The sequence below is a fragment of the Dama dama genome, chromosome 8, assembly GCF_033118175.1.
Source record: "Dama dama isolate Ldn47 chromosome 8, ASM3311817v1, whole genome shotgun sequence".
NCBI classification, from domain to species: domain Eukaryota; kingdom Metazoa; phylum Chordata; class Mammalia; order Artiodactyla; family Cervidae; genus Dama; species Dama dama.
The window spans coordinates 23,624,437-23,629,749 of NC_083688.1; the positions used below are offsets into that span (position 1 = coordinate 23,624,437).

The following is a 5,313-nucleotide window of genomic DNA, read 5'->3' on the forward strand; positions in this document are numbered from 1 at the left end:
TCTTGTCCACACATCTGTTCTCTACATCTGTGTCTATATTTCTGCCCCGTGAAAGAAAACAAAAAACAAAACTATGATCTGTAGTAAAATGGCCTTTATTTAGCGAAAGTATATTTTTCTTAAAAAAATAAAATTGCACTATTTTTGATTGTTAGAAATTTTATATTTTCAGTTCTTTTGATCACTGAGTTTTTTCGTGCAATGTGGGTACCTCACCTAGTCCCAGCTCTGACCCTGCTCTGATTGCCCAGTGACCTGGGTTTCCTGCCGATCCTTCAACATAGCTGTTTGGTCTTGAGTAAACTCTTTGACATGTGTTCTGATCTATGGAATGGACATAAAACTCCTTCCACAACAGAGGGCTTTAGTGATAATCAAAGGAGCTGACATGACACCTAGTCATAATCAAAAGTGCTCTGAGCTCGATAAATGTGGGTGAGAGGGAAGTACTGCAGAAATTCATTACTCTCTTCATATTTAGAGCAAAAATTCTTGGTGCCCCAACTGGATCACTGGTGACAGAGAAGAACAAGGAAATACCCCACTGAAAAGAGATCAGGCCCTCAGGTGAGGAGCATCTAGAAGGAAAACTTGTTGCCTCTTCCATCTGCCCTGGCGAAAGTGGAGACCCTGGGCAGGGGCTCCTGCTTCAGGAGTTAACATCTTCCTTTTCTCACGTATAGTTTGAGTATATTACCCAGGCACATTTCTAAGGCCTCTGATCCCAAACCTTTAAAGGAGTCAGACTGTATTAAGTGAAAATGTTGACAAAAATATAAGTCCTGACCCACTGTCCTTGCATTGCTGCACTTATGGCTGAAAGCATAAGCCACCAGATGTTTCTTCTCACCCATTTCAATCCAGCCTCTCAGGACTGGGGGTGTGTGTGTGTGTGTGTCTGCGTGTGCTCATGTCCAAAAATGTCATGTCCAACTCTTTGTGTCCCCATAGATTGTAGTATGTCAGGCTCCTCTCTCTATGGAGCTTCCCAGGCAAAAATACCTGAGTGGATTGCCATTTCCTCCTCCAAGGGATCTTCCTGACCCAGGGGTCAAACCTGCATCTCCTGCATTGGCAGTAGAAACCTAAATCGCCCTTTATATTACTTATTGGTGTATTTATCCTAAATATACCATATTTAGTTTTTAAATAAATGTCCCCCAAGTTTGAGCAATTTACTCTCCTTCTCTGTAATTATGGTGTTGAAATGGAAGCCAAAGGAAGGGTTGATGAGTTTCAGATGGATGGAGAAAGCTGTGCACAATGGTCAAGGGTCTCAGAACAAACCAGAGACTTGCCATGTGGCTGAAGGAAGAGTCTATTAGGCAGATCTTCACTTGGATGCTTGTTTGTGCTGCTATGTTTACAACCAGTGGAACTACTTGATTGTGTTAAAAATTATTGAGCATGTGTCCTCAGACCTTCACATGGTGTATAAGCACCTATTCACTTGCCTAATTAGTCCCTTACCCACTTTAATGTGTCAAATCATTTAACCATTCAAGACTAAACCAAATGGGAAGGAAACTCTTCAGTTATACTTCCAACTGAACCTAAGCAGTATTCCTTTGTCAGGGACTGCATTGGTAAATCCTCCAGCTGATATTTCTGTATTTCAGCTGCATCCTGCAGACCTAACACCAAAGCTGTGCTCCTGTTAGAAATGATGCATTTTGTTTTTAATGCATTGATCTTTTCCTGTGGACAATCAATAAACATATTGTTAGAAAAATGAATCACATCTCTCTCCATCTCCAGGAAGTGCTTCAGGATTAGCTTTCACTGATATCATAATGACAACAAATAAGGGGGAAAGGGAGTGAACTTATTCATGACAGGATAAAGATATCAGATAAACAAGCAAGCAGCTCTTCTCAAGACCAACTAGATGGATTTTCCAGGGTCCTCCTGGCTGCAGAGATTTTCCTGAAATATGCATATATGAGAACAAACACAGTGAGCTGGCAGATTCCAAGCATCTGATTGTAAGTTCCTTGATGTGAAGTGTTTTGCTTTATTTAGCACAGGAGAAAGGGATCAGGCTGTAGAACATTTTCTAAGATTCCTAAGGTGTTTATATTGGACCTGCTCTTGTAGCTTAGCTATAGTCAATTACAGTTTTATCCAAACCTCTTCAACTCCAGACGTCTCACCATCATTATGAACCCTCCATCAAGTGACCAAAGAATAAATATATACCTCTGCTTAGTCTTCTTCATTTCCCAAAAACATACTGAGTGCCAACTCGAGTTAGTAATCTACTGCTTTGTAACAGATAATCCATTTGCAGCCAATTAAGCTGACCAGCGCTTTTCTCCCCATGGGGTCCTGGTATGCGATGGCCGCAAACAGCAGCCTGTTGCCTGCATAAGCTGCCCTAAGAGAACGTGGAGATAGCCTTTGCCAGTGGACATTCATGCCCAGCATGCTGTCCCCAATCTACCCTCCAGACAGCTGTGCATGTTGCCTTTGGAAAGTCCCAGGGCACAGTGGCCAGGGCCCACATTGGCCAAATCATAATGTCTGTCCACACCAAGCTGTAGAACAAGAAGTGTGTGATTGAGACCCAGCAGGCAGGGCCAAGTTCAAGTTTCCTGGCCACCAGGAGACCCACATCTGCAAGAAGTGGGGATTTACTAAGTTTAATGCTGATGAATTTGAAAACATGGTGGCAGGAAAGTGGCTCATTCTGGATGACTGTGGGGTCAAATGCATCCCTAATCGTACCTCCTGGACAAATGTTGGGCCCTGAACTCATGAAAGCCTTGGCACCCAAGGCTTGAGAGCCCCTCCTTACTCATGTTCACCAATAAATCCTACGTTCCTGTCAAAAAAGAGAATCCATACCTGATGGCTTAAAGCAATACACAATAATTATCTCACATCTTCTTTGGGTCAGATATCTGGACACAGTTTACCTGGGTCCTCTGTTTCTGGATCTCTCACAGGCTGTACAGAAGTGGTCTTGGGGCTATAATCATCTCAAGGCTTGACTGGGGAAGGATGAACTTCCAAGCTCACGTGGTTGTTGGCATTCCCAAGTTCCTTGTAGGCTGTTGTTCAGAAGCCAACCTTGGTTCCTAGTTCCATGGGCTTCTCCAATACAGCAGCCTGTTCAATGAAGATGTAAGCCAAGGAAACGAGAGAGAGAGTCTGCTAGCAAGACACAGGGGTCAAAATCTTTGGTAACTCAATCATAAATGTGACATCCCAATTTTTTGTCCATATACTATTGTCAGAAGAGAGGCATTAACTAATTTCTTCCCACATTCAAGGGTAGGGAATCACACAAAGGGGTAAATACTAAGATGGGTATCACTGGAAGCCAGGTCAGAAGTCACCAACCACACTTCTCTGTGGCAGGCCATGTGCTTTGTGATGAAGATAAAGTGATAAACCAGACAAATAAGGCTCCCTCCCTCCTGAAGCACTGTCTGGGTTTGAGATACTGAATTATGTAACTCCAAGTTGTGGTTCATTTGCTAAGTCATGTCTGACCCTTTATGATCCCATGGACTGCAGCATGCCAGGCCTCCCTTTCTTCACTATCTCTTAGAGTTTGCTCAGGCTCATGTCCATTGAGTCAGTGATACCATTCAACCATCTCATCCTCTGTTGCCCCCTTCTCCCCCTGCCCTCAACCTTTCCCAGCATCAGGGTCTTTTCCAGTCAGTTGTCTCCTTGCATCAAATGGCCAAAGTATTGGAGCTTTAGCTTCAGCATCCGTCCTTCCAATGAATATTCAGGTTTGATTTCCTTTAGGATTGACTGGTTTGATCTCCTTGCTGTCCAAGGGACTCTTGAGAGTCAACTCCAGCACCACAGTTCAAACTCCAAGAGATATCTATAATATGGAGAGAAGGACAAAGCAGGAGAGTGCAGAGCTTCAACCATGTTTTCTTAGGGGTCTTTAGAGGTCAAGTGGGTGAATGAGAAGTGGGTCTCTGAAAATTCCTTTAGAACTCACTAGGGTAATATAGATGGACTATATGTTCGCTAATAGGAAATAATGAAAAAGCACAAAAATTTTCTCAATAAAACTGTTGCTTCTAGTCTGTTTTCAAGAGGAAAATGTCTTTCATGCCTTTCATGTTGTACTTACAAATGTGTTCTAATGCAACTATTTCTGGAACAGATCATAGATTGCCACATGGTTAAACTAAAGTACAAACATTTGAATATTAGATTCTTCCTGAAAGCAAGTTTGGTAGGAGAGATTCCTGCCATGGTGGGGAATAGCAAGAACAAGGGGAACTGGAAGTAATTTTCCTCGTTACTTCAGAGAGTAGCCCCTGCTTGAAAAATAGGGAGAACAATAGTACTTTATGTGACTGGCAGAATAAGGACCCCACAAAGATGTGCATACCCTAATATCCAGATTTTGTGACTGTGTTACTTAACATAACAAAAGGGACTTTTCAGATGTGATTAAGATTATGAGGCTTGAGAATGAAGTTGTGCCACTGGCGGGGTGTGGATGGACATAGAGACTCTCATACAAAGTGAAGTAAGTCAAAATGAGAAAAACAGTTACAGTATGTTAACACATGTATATATGTATATACATATATATATATATATATATATATATATAATCTAGAAAAATGGTACTGATGATCTTATTTGCAAAGCAGAAATAGAGACACAGACATAGATATCAAACATATGGATACCAAAGGGGAGAGGGTGGTGGTGGGATGAATTGAGAGATTGAGATTCACATACTTACACTATTGATATTATGTATAAAATAGATAACTAGTCAGAACCTACTGTATAGGACAGGGAATTATATCCAGTGCTCTATCGTTACCTAAATGGAAAGGAAATCCAAAAAAGAGGGGATATATGTATATGTACAGCTTGCTTCCCTGGTAGTTCAGTTCGTTAAAAATCTGCCTGGCATGCAGAAGACCCTGGTTCGATTCATGGGTCTGTAAGATCCTCTGGAGAAGGGATAAGCTACTCACTCCAGTATCCTTGGGCTTCCCTGCTGGCTCAGATGGTAAAGAATCCACTTGCAATGCAGGAGACCTGGGTTCTTTCCCTGGGTTGGGACGATTCCCTGGAGGAGGGCATGGCAACCTACTCCGGTATTCTTGCCTGGAGAATCCCATGGACAGTGGAGCCTGGCAGACTATAGTCCATGGGGTCTCAGTGTCGGACATGACTGAGCAACTACAGACAGCACAGCATTCACTTTTCAATACAGAGTAAACTAACACAACTTTGTGAAGCAAGTATAGTCCAAGAAAAATTAATTAAAGAAACAAAGAGATTATGCACCTTGAAATGGGATGGTTATCCTTAGCT

At 42.2% G+C, this 5,313-nt stretch overlaps 1 pseudogene; it reads left to right on the forward strand.

Annotated features, from left to right (window-relative positions):
• Positions 1 to 2,284: 2,284 nt before the first annotated feature.
• Positions 2,285 to 2,399, forward strand: LOC133061061 (small nucleolar RNA SNORA70; annotated as a pseudogene).
• The last annotated feature ends 2,914 nt before the right edge of the window (positions 2,400 to 5,313 follow it).